The following is an 11,901-nucleotide window of genomic DNA, read 5'->3' on the forward strand; positions in this document are numbered from 1 at the left end:
ACTAACATGGACAGCCTTGAACAATCACATCTTAACATTGAATTCCATTCATCCCTCCAACACCACGAGTTGAAAGATTCAGCTCTTATAACTCAGCTTTAGTGCATTCATTGGTATTGAGCTGCTTATAGTGTCAGTGAGAGCTGCTCAGAGCCAGGCTACAGGCACACTTAGCAATTTCTTTTTTAAGTGTGACTTTTTTTTTATCAGTTACATGAAATTATGGATTTTCAGCTTTCTTTGTTTATCTATTGACTTTTCATGGTTAGAATAAATGAGGAAGCAGGTGCTCACAGACTGCTATTGGTGTGTGTGAAGTGATACATGTTTATCAATGATTAACAATTTAAGTTGAATCCTACCAAGCTTAGTTATAGATAAAACTATAAAAAGTTGACAGCAGCTTCTCTCTAGTTAGGTTTCTAGCAATCTTAACACTGGTAGAACTAAACTAGAAATTTTGGTAAGATTCCCTAGTTTAGGCAAAGCTCCTATCTTCTATGCAAAAAATGTGTATGATATACTACTCTGTATGGCTGCTTGGCAATAATTACTTTGCTCTTGGAGTCAGACAGTATAAAAGCAGTAAGTGAGAAATGGAGAAGAATTCTTTAAACCTCACCATGGAATAAAACCACAATGTAATGTTACATGTTCATACAATTTTCCACAACACAAGAGCAGTTACAGCAATGGGATTCTTACAGGCAGGGCCGGCACAACCATTGAGGCAGTCTAGGCAATCGCCTAGGGCGCCAGGATTATTGAGGGGGCGGCATTTTGCCGGGGAGGGGGCAGCAGGGGGCTCCAGGTGACCTGCCGCAGGCATGCCTGCGGAGGGTCCGTTGGTCCGCTGCTCCGGTGGAGCTGCCGCAGTCATGCCTGTGGACGGTCAGCTGCTCCCGCGGCTCCAGTGGACCTCCCGCAGGCATGCCTGTGGCAGCTCCACCAGAACCACAGACCCTCCGCAGGAATGCCTGCAGCAGCTCCACCGGAGCCATGGGAGCAGCGCGGGGGGCAGCAAAATGGCCATGCACCTAGGGCGTGAAAAACCCTGGCACCAGTCTTGTTTACAGGGAGAGAGGATGTGCAAACCACCATGAAAATTCAACAGCAGTACACATTGTAGGGACCTGTCCACTGACTTACTAGTTAGAGGAAGCAGTGAGCACAGGGGCAGAGTGTGAGCTATGTTTCTAAGCAGGATGGAGAGATTCCCTTGAGTGCTACAGTAACAGGCATAGTTAATATGGATCTTCTCCAGCAGGAGAGAGAGCCTGAATTAGCAGGAGAGGAGGAGTATAGAACTTCAGGAAACAAATTAGACTGAAGAGGCACTGTACTGGTCAGGGCAGTGATTGGATCAACTGAGTTTTTTTTTTCACTTCTAATTTCTGTTGTCATAGATGATTATGTAAAATTGGGAAGGGCCTTGCAGACAAGGAGAGCAATTACAACCCAAGTCAGCTTGAATTTGAGTCTCAAGCCTTTCCAAAATGGCATCCAGGAAATTAAATCACTTATCATGAGAGTTAATCCTGACATTCAGATAAGCATAGTAATTTCTCTACCAGTCTTCAGCTGTTATAGCACATTTTGGTTAATGCACATTTTGAAGATTTATCACAGTGGGAAAAAGGAACTTAAGGTAGGGACAAATGCAGTTAGGCTTCCCACTTCTATAAATTTAACTTCCCCCTCCCCAAATGCCAGTGGGAGGGACTGGCAATTCAGCTCAGAGGGGATCTAGAAACCTACAGAGTAAGGACAAACATACTGTGCTGGAGCACAGTATCACACTGATGTGAAGCAGCAAACTCTGGTGCTGACCTGCAGGCTTACTGCAGTCCTAGAGAGCATAACCTGAGGACTCAGCTGGGGTTTGTAGGATCTTGGGCAGCAGCTCTTTATTAGAAACAGATGTGGCCATGACACTGGAGCAAGAAGAGTCCACGGAGCAATAGCAAGTCTCCAGGGTACAGTGCGGGGCTGCAATACCAAGAAGCTGATCAGCCAGTGAGGTGCTTTGTGTAAGCCTCTCAGTGTGTTGCCGGGATGAGACACATGTAGATAAATCTCTGCCTTAAGCATCTTCACATAACTTTTATAGGACTTTGTATTATGTCTCTTCATATAACCTTGTATTGGGTCTATCCGTGTGACTGCTGTTTTCATGCAACTTTGTGTCAAGTCCTTTGATATGGGAACTTCGTATCAAATCCTTATATAGAAACTTTGTATTGAGCCTTAGTATAATATTATAGCCCCTAAGGATAGTTAAAGTAGAAGAAAAATGTCTTTTCCCTAGGAGTAGAACAAGATCTCCCCCCCTTTTAATCAATTGCCCTGTTGAATGAATGAGTCAAGCCTGAAAGGCAAGCACCTCCAGACAGCTACAACAGCTGGAGAGGGGATGGAAGCCAGACCTAAAAACAATAAAACTTGTCAAGTGGGCTCATTAAAGAAGATCAGACATATTGACAGCCTTGGGAGTTAGAAGTGAGCACCTTCTTTTGAAAACACCCTCTTTGAAAATAAACATGGGAACATTAAGAGAACACCCAGAAGGAAGTGCCACAGATGACCAACTGACACAGAATCTGAGAGAGATTGGCATGAGAGGGAAGCTGCTATAAATGTGAGGTGTCTTGCAGAGGACTGGGCCGGGTCTCATCTTGTCAACATCAGAGCATCAATACGTATTGACAGAAGCCTGAGTTCACCCCTCCCCCATCTAACTCACCTAACCAGTGAAGTTAAGGGGAGCAACTAGCTGGTAATAACAAAAAGACAGATTGTGATATAGTGTGTGTGAGTGCATGAGTGTAATATATATCATATGAATATGATACAGTGTTGTTGTGGTGCTTTGCCTTATCCCCCCTGAAAAGATCCTGTGCAGTACTTTAAGTACAACAGACATACTCATGTAAATATTTGTATTGTGATAGCAACCCTGAAGCCTTAACTGAGATTTGGGTCTCATTGTACTAGGCACTGTCTACATGCAAATTATGAGATTGCTCCTAAGGGGAGGAATTGTTTAAAAAATCCTAGTGCAACAGCTAAAGGAAGTGTGCTGAAGCCTGGCAGACAGGCTCATGGAAAAAATCTGCCTCCTAGAAACTAAGTTTTACTGAGACTTTAAACAGGTAGGTTCCCCCTGGGGGACACAAGACATCCAATCAATTCTTTGAAAAACTGAGTTAAAAAGCAGCTTCCTAATGTTTGTGATATTACAAATTACCTGAAATGCTTTTAACTCCCCACTGATATGTAACTGATCTAGCCCAAACACCCCCCCCACCCCCCACAGAAAAGCCAGGGGAAACAGTGAACTGATTACACAAGAGATGCTGTGCAACCCATAAAAATATGAGGAAAAATCTCCTCCTTCCTTTCTAATCTCTGCTATATTACTCTTGGGTGTTGTTAGTAATGACAAGAGGAAGTTACTCACCTTGTGCAGTAACAATGGTTCTTCAAGATGTGTGTCCCTATGGGTGCTCCACTTTAGGTGTGTGTGCGCCCCTGCACCTCTAATTGGAGATTTTTGGTAGCAGTGCCCTGTTGAGCCCAGATATGTGTTCTCCCTCCCTCCTGGTCTGCCAGGAGGCTATTTACCACTGCAAGGGTGAACCTCCCTCACATCCTTCTCTACCACAGGTTTCAGAGTAGCAGCCGTGTTAGTCTGTATCAGCAAAAAGAACAGGAGTACTTGTGACACCTTAGAGACTAACAACTTTATTTGAGCATAAGCTTTCGTGGGCTAAAACTCACTTCATTGGATTCATGCAGTGGGAAATAGAGTAGGAAGATATATATACACACACACACACAGAGAGAACATGAAACAGTGGGTGTTACCATACTGTAAAGAGAGGACCAGTTAACGTGAGCTATTACCAGCAGGAGAGGGCGGGGGGAAAACTTTTGGTAGAAGGTAATCAAAATGTCCCATTTCCAGCAGTTGACAAGGTGGTGTGAGAAACTGGGGGTGGGGGGGGTGGGGAATAAACATGGGAAAATAGCTTTACTTTGTGTAATGGCCCTTCCACTCCCAGTCTTTATTCAAGTCTAATTTAATGGTGTCCATTTTGAAAATTAATCCCAATTCAGCAGTCTCTCGTTAGAGTCTGGTTTTCATCTTTTTTGGGGGGGGTAATATTGTGACTTTTAGGTCTGTAATCGAGTGACCAGGGAGGTTGAAGTGTTCTCTGACTGTTTTTTTAATGTTATAATTCTTGACCTTTGATTTGTGTTCATTTATTCTTTTACGTAGAGACTGTCCTGTTTGGCCAATGTACACACACTGTTCCTCACACCTTCTTGTCAACTGCTGGAAATGGGCCATTTTGATAACCACTACATTTTTTTTTGTTTTTTTTCTCTCCTGCTGGTAATACCTCACCTTAACTGATCACTCTCGTTAGAGTGTGCTACATATGCCATGTAACATATCTCCATAAAGGTTATAATCTACTGAATGTATTAATCCTATTCACATGCATATATCAATTTTTGTATTCAATGTTATGAATGTTGGCTGTGTACTGGCTTGATTTCTAAATAACTTCAACATTCCTTTCTCCAGGAACTCACCAAATGCTCTGCTAAAGTTAAGTACCTAATCAAGAAACACTTAAAGGACAATGGATCTTGGAATGCTCCAATCCACATAAGAAATCTATTTGAGGACAGGATGCCACCTGTAAAAACTGAGTCATGCATGGACATGTGACTTGCCCAGATGACTCCTAAACTCCATCTTAGAGCTGGACTTTGCATAGGAGTGAGTCTTCACCCACAAAAGAAAGTCTATTTAGACCTCTGGGAGACCCCTCCATTTTGTCTTCAGCTGGCTAAAGAAGGAGCCTTTCCACCCCCCAGGATACTTGAAAGAAACTGGAACAAAGGACAGTAACGACAAGGGATGTGAGTGATTGCTGGGCCCAGGCTAAAAGAAGATTAGCCTGTAAAAGGGAGCATTCTGGAACTGGGGAGGATCTTCTTTGTATTCAGTTTGATTAGACACAAATATGCTCATTTTATTTTATTTTGCTTGGTGACTTACTTTTTTCTGTCGGTTACTACTTGGAACCACTTAAATCCTACTTTCTGTATTTAATACAATCACTTTTTACTTATTAATTAACTCAGAGTATGTATTAATACCTGGGGGAGCAACTGTGCATCTCTCTCTATCAGTGTTATAGAGGGCAAACAATTTATGAGTTTACCCTGCATAAGCTTTATACAGGGTAAAACTGATTTATTTGGGTTTAGACCCCATTGGGAATTGGGCATCTGAATGTTAAAGACAGGAACACTTCTGTTAGCTGCTTTCAGGTAAACCTGCAGCTTTGGGGCAAGTAATTCAGACCCTGGGTCTTTGTTGGAGCAGACGGGAGTGTCTGGCTCAGCAAGACAAGATGCTGGGGTCCCGAGTTGGCAGGGAAGACTGGGGTAGTAGTAGTCTTGGCACATCAGCTGGCAGCTCCCAAGAGGGTTTCTGTGATCCAACCTGTCACATGATGGATGTGCTATCAACGCTGCTATATCTGTGTGCCTAGCTGAGGTGATGGCAATGCTGTCTTCATGGACAGGTGTAAGAGAGAACAAGTTGCCCTGGACTCAGAGGGAGGTCTACTCAAAGCCCTGAGAACTAGGTTAAAGTCCCAGGCTGGAGCGGGTGGTGTCACACTGGGAAAGATTCCCAATGCCCTTAAAAGAATCTGCGCATTAGTGAGTGAGCAAACACCCCTGTTTTCACCATGAGATGTACCTTAAGGGAGCTGAGTGAGAGTTTAAAATGTAGTGCAAAATCAGAGGGAGGAAAGATGAGGTTGGGTCTGTGTGTTTGGAATGACATAAACTTGGAGTCACTTCCATTTTGTAGAAAAGTATGTCGAGTGGTCAGCTCGTGGTTGTGTTACATGTCTTTCAGCTTGTCAGAGCATTCTGCCGCTAAGCCTTGGAACTAAGAAGGAGCCAAGCCTAGAGGCGGAGGACCTGCGGGTTGGAGTGAAGGGTCAGCCCACTGTTTTGATAGACCCGGTGAAGATGGGGTGAAGAGAAACAGGAGGGCATATTGACATCTGTGTCAGGTAAGGGAGCCAGACTTGTGGTGAAGAGGGTCAATCAGAATAACTCTCACTTTGTCTCGCTGAATTTTCAACAAAATCTTGGATGGAGTGGGAAACTGGGAAAAGACATGCAAGTGGGACCTGTCCCATGGGAAGATGAGGACAACTGCCAGTGAATGTTTCCCCAGGCTGGCCCTGGTGCAGTAACAAGGACCTTTCTTGTTCCATTAAGTAGCAAAGAGATACATAGGCAGAGTTCCTCAAAGGGCGGATATATCTTGAAACACCTCTGAATTCAGTACACACTCAATGTCGTGAGAAAATTCCAACTGAGACTGTTGGTTGTCACGTTCTGTATCCCTGGTAAATAGACAGCTGAGATGAGTGCATTGTGATGGGTGCATCAATTCCAAAGTTTGAGTGCTGTCTTGTAGAGAGAGGGAGATCTGGCAGCTCCTTGGCAGTTTATAGAAAACATATAGGTCACATTAAGTCCATCATGAACTTTGTGTGTTGTTTTTGATGAAAGGCCGAGTGTGTGCACTGCACTCCTGGCAGCCCTTATCCCCAAAAGAGTGAAATGGAAGGTCATTTTTGTGGAAGCCTGTTTGTCCTGAACCTTGTTGTGTAGGTGAGCTCCCTAGCGTCTTAGGGAGACGTGTGTCCCAGGGTAGTGAATGTGAGTAGTGAGAGGAGCTCTCGCTCGTACTGCATCATGTTGGTGCTGATAAAGTCCAGTCACTATACCGGGGTTAGTATGCCACTACAACGAAGAGAACCTTGGAGAATACCCTGTGTGGAGCAGTCTGTACTGATAATGATCCTGCCCAAAAGGTAAGCAGTAGGAAATCTCCTGTACGGTGGTTGTATTGAGATATGGAAGTAGGCACCCTTTTGGTTCAGAGGTAGAAATCAATCTGTTTGCTCTAGAGCTGGTCCTAACTGCTGTGAAGTAGGGTAAGGTGACTTCTGAGTGGCGTGACAGATGTATAGATGGCAGCTGATGCTGTAAGGTATATTTGTTCAGGCCCTCGACCAGCTCATCAAAAGTGCTTATAAAAGGCAGTTTGAGAGGTCACAGACTGGGATGCAGATGTTCCCACTTTTGAGCCCTGGGCCTCTTACACTGTGGCTCATAGCAGCACTGAGATGGTGGGTATTGAGAAGATTGTGACCTGTGGTGTGGCTGAGAGGTATATCTTCTCTTCTGTCCCACAGCGTAGATTCCTAAGGAGTGTAACATGGTCCGAGAATCCTTCAGGATGTGAAGAGCAAATCTGTCTTCTCAGCAAAGAGTTTGGCCCTTCAAACTGGAAGTCTGTAGAGCTCTTTGGTCAATCTAGAGAGGTGAAGCCAAAAAAAACAAACAAACCCACAATCCGCCTCAGTACCACTGTCATGGAGACTGGGCAGGCAGCTGTAACAGCTACATCCAGTGGTGTTTCTAGGACCAGTCTGGCTATTAACTAACCATCTCTAAGAATGGTCTGAATCTGTTATTTTTGTGTTTCCAGTAATGTTCCAGAAACATACTGGGTTTCCCATGGTTAATAAAATTGTATTTGGCCACAGGGCTTTGGAGCTGTGCTCTGGCTCCACACTCCAGCTTTGAGCTCCACTCCAAAGCCCTGTTTGGCAATGACAGTTTGGTAATTTATGACTCTAAACAGTAATGTTGTTGATGAATACCCCATCTTGCCAAACCTGATCGTATGAAGTTGACTTGGCATTATGTTGCTTACTTCGTGCATTAACCACATCCACTATGATGGAGCTGGGTTGCAGATGTTGAAATCAAAGTCTGCATCTTCGTGTAGAGATGTAGGGTTGTTTATGTTTACACTCTGTTGCAGGTTGGTGTGATGGAAGCTGGTGTTTGCCAGTCTAGAATAACCTAATTAATTGGGAGGACAATTCTAGATGAGATGATGGTGTGCAGAATTTCCACCAACTTGTGATGTGTATCTGCCACCTCCTGTAGGGGAATGTGCATCTCATCTGCCATCCTCTTGGTAAGATCCAGAAAGTTCTTAAAATCTTCACCTAGTGATGAGGGCTGGGCAACACAGCCTCATGTGGGAGAGATGGGGAGAAGTGTGCTGGAGAGGTAGCTTCCTCGTTTTTTTTTCCTGTTCTGAAAAAAACAAACATTTTCCTGCCCTGGCTCAGGTGCTCTGGACAGCCAGGCTGTAGCAAACCATCTTGGTAGACTCTCCCTGAGAGATACCAGGGATGGTCGCGACATGTGTGTGTCTTGGGGGGGAGACAGAGGAAGGCAGGCCTGGGGGGTGGGCTTACCTCAGGGAGCCTGTACCATGATTGTAGGTTGGCATGATGGAATTGGGGAGGACCCTTGTAGTGTGATGGGGGAATGATCTCCTCCTGGCCAGTGCAGATTCGTCAGTGGGTAAGGATACCTTGATTGGGGTATTGGCAGTATACAGCCCGGTGCCAAGAGCAATTCTGGGTGCCGGGTGAGGATTGTGCTTCTTCCCCAATCATCAGCTCTCCAAGGTACCAGAGCTCATGCAGCACCATGGGTTTACTTCGTACCACAGAGGAGTGTCTGTGGTACGTTGTCAGTACTGATAGTTGGGCAGAGCACTCCCTAAATGAGAGTTTTGTTGTGCCCAGTACAGAAAGTTTGTTGGTGCCACTATTTTAGAGATGGTGCAGTAATTGTCTCTCCCTGGGTACTGAGGCCAGAGGTCTCCAGAGTATCAAAGCACCTGTGTTACTGTGGGCTCGGGAGTGTCTGTAGAATGCTGTCAGCATCAAGGGTTGGGAAGGTGTAGAACACTTCCTAGCTTGGAGTTTTGTTGCACCTGGTACCAAAGGGTTTCTCTGTGCCACTCTTTTAGAGATGGTACGGTAATTGTCCCCTCTCCTTAGGGGGCACCATAGAGCCCGGTGCCTGCCAGCAGAGCTCACAACAGGAGCTCCCTCCCTCTGCTCCTATGGACCTATCGGGGTGGCTGCTCTGGGGCACCCCACTGGCTGGCCATCTACTCGGAGGAGCTCTTCTTAGGAGCCTTTCTGGGGGGAGTCTGCCGGTGACTTTTTTTTTTTTTTTTTAACCTTTTCTTCTCTCTCCCCCCCCTTCATGCCTCAACCCCATTGAAAGTGAAGGCTCGGGGTGATCCGCGGTCAGCACCCACCGGCGTCCCCTGCAGACTGAAGTGTTTTCTCCAGAGGGAGGAATTTTAACTTCAGCTCCTGTGAGGCTGCCGTTTTAGAAGTGGCAGGTAAAGCACTTCTGCGAGGCTCCCCCAGGCACGGGCACAGGGAGAGTGTCTGCCCATTACAGGACCTGACTCCTGGCAGCAGAGGCACGCTTGGAGCAGAGCGCGCCCAGCAAGCCCCTGGGCAGAGGGTTGTCATCCTCTAGCTGGGGGTAATGCAGAAGAACCTCATCTTTACATTTTTTTTTTTAACTAGAAAAAAAAAAAGTTGTGTGTCCACTAGATGCTGGGGGGAGGGGGAGGAATGCCCCCAGACAGGGCAGAAGACTGAAGTTCTTTTCCTTTTCCTCTCTCTCTCCTTTTTAAACCCAAAGGAATAAAATAAAGGAACACTGACCTAACCACTTTTAAGGATAACAATGGTAACAAAACAAACACTACTTATGCTAATAACACAGATAAGGAAGGGACGACTGCTGACTGCTCCTTCAGTCAGAGGCCAAAGGCAGTAGAGAAGGAAGTGAGGGGTGGGTTCGCTCCTGCAGTGCTAAATAGCCTCGAACTACAAATTTGTGTATAAAGCTATCACTTTTAAACTAATGTCCCTTTAATACCAACCAGTGCTTGACAGGATCAGACTGAGTAGAGGGACAGCATAACTGATGCCCTGATTTAAAAAGAAATTAGTTCTACTCTTTCCAACAGACCACATAACAGGACTGGCAGCCTCCCTGTTCTCAAATCTGAAGAACGGATACCACAGTAGAGGAAACTCAGTAAAGCAGCTTGGTGTCAATGTGCATATACTTCTACCCACTTTTCCCTGTTCCTTTTAAAATGCCGGCAATGTACTCCCCTCCACTGAATTACTCCTGGGGGAATTCTGTGCCATTGTGCAATTCAGAATTTATGCAGAAATTAACGTTCTGCGCAGAATTGTTCCCCCCACAGAAATGGGCTGCAGAAGACCAGGAAGAGCCCAGCTAGCAAATAGAAGATACTGCGGGAAGGGGAGTCAAAGCTGGAGGGTTCTGGGCAGCTGCAGTTCCTGGCATGTCCTGAAGGAAGGAGATGGTGTGCAAAACTCCACACAAGCCTGGGAGCCAGCATCAGGCTGTTTTTCCCTCTGGATCCCTGGGCTCTGGTGGGGGAGGGGGTGCAAGTGTCTGGGCTGGGTGCTCTGTGACTGACTCTGGGGGTAAGGGTGTGAGTGTCAGGGCTGGGAGGACTGCAGCTGTGCTCTGGGACAGGGAGGGGGTGTAAGGGGCCCCCGCAGCTGGGGTCTGGGGCTGTCCTGCAGCTGGGGTCTGTAGGGGAAGGGCTGTGAGTGTCTGGGCTGGGGGTGGGAGGGGTGCCCCATGCCTGGACTCTGGGGGGAGGAGGTGTGGTTATCTGCCCCAGCTGGGCTCTGGGAAGGGGATGGGGCAGAGAAACAGGAACTGGGTTGCTTTAGTGGTTTCTTTAACTCTGCTCCTGGTGGAAAATGTTGTTTGTATTGTTACATAAAAGCAGCAGAGAATCCTGTGGCACCTTATAGACTAACAGACGTTTTGGAGCATGAGCTTTCGTGGGTGAATACCCACTTCGTCAGATGCATGTAGTGGAAATTTCCAGGGGCAGGTAATGTAGTGGAATTCCAGGGGCAGGCTAATATTAATATGCAAGCAAGCAGAGATATAGAGGTTAGTTTCAATCAGGGAGGATGAGCGCCACCTCCTTCTAGCAGTTTGGAGTGTGAAAACCAAGGGAAGGAGAAACTGGTTCTGTAATTGGCAAAAGCCATTCACAGTTCTTTGTTTAATGCCTGGAGCTGATGGTGTCAAATTTGCAAGAATAAACTGAAAGCTCAGAGTTTCTCTTTGAAGTCTGGGTCCTGAAAGTTTTTTGCTGGCAGGATGGCCACCTTAAGGTCTGCTATTAGTGATGCCATGGAGGAATTGACGTGCTCTCCTAACGAGGTTCTTTATGTATATTGGCCATTCCGAATATCTGAATTTGTGTCATAGTCTCAGCCTGTTCCATCCCGTAGAGACTGTCCAGTCTGAGCCGACCTGTAGCACATCGCAGAAGGGGCATTGCCATGCGCCATGTGAATGGCTGTATAGGACTTATATTGGTGAGAAGCGGAGCAGTGTGAATCGACAAAACGATGAATGGTTGTCGGCTGAATTTCCGGTTAGGTCTGTGCCACTGGTCGCTCGCTCGTGTAGTACGATATGTGGGCAGAGTTGCATCGAGGTTCGTGGCAGGGATTGTTTCCTGAGCTAGAGTTAACTCCATTTGGTACGGGTGTGCAGAGTTACTGGGTGAGACATACCTGCTTCAGGTTGCCTATGGGCGAGGAACCTGGCCTGGCCACTATTAAGGCCTGTGGGAAAGTAGTGGGATCATTGTCCAGGATGGGCTCTTGTAGGGAATCCCCTGACGATGGGCGTTGGACCGGGTTTCCAGCTGGGGAGCTGTATGGTCCGCGATGGCACAGTGGAAGTCTCTGTTGGTTTCCCTTTACTTGGTTTTGTTCCCTGACGATGCGTTGGAGGGGTTTCAGCTGGGGACTGTATGTGATGGCCAGTGGAGTCCTGTTGGTTTCTTTCTTGGGTTTGTATTTCTGTAGGAGGCTTCTGGGTACATGT

This window comes from Chelonoidis abingdonii, chromosome 1 (genome assembly GCF_003597395.2).
Source record: "Chelonoidis abingdonii isolate Lonesome George chromosome 1, CheloAbing_2.0, whole genome shotgun sequence".
NCBI lineage: Eukaryota > Metazoa > Chordata > Testudines > Testudinidae > Chelonoidis > Chelonoidis abingdonii.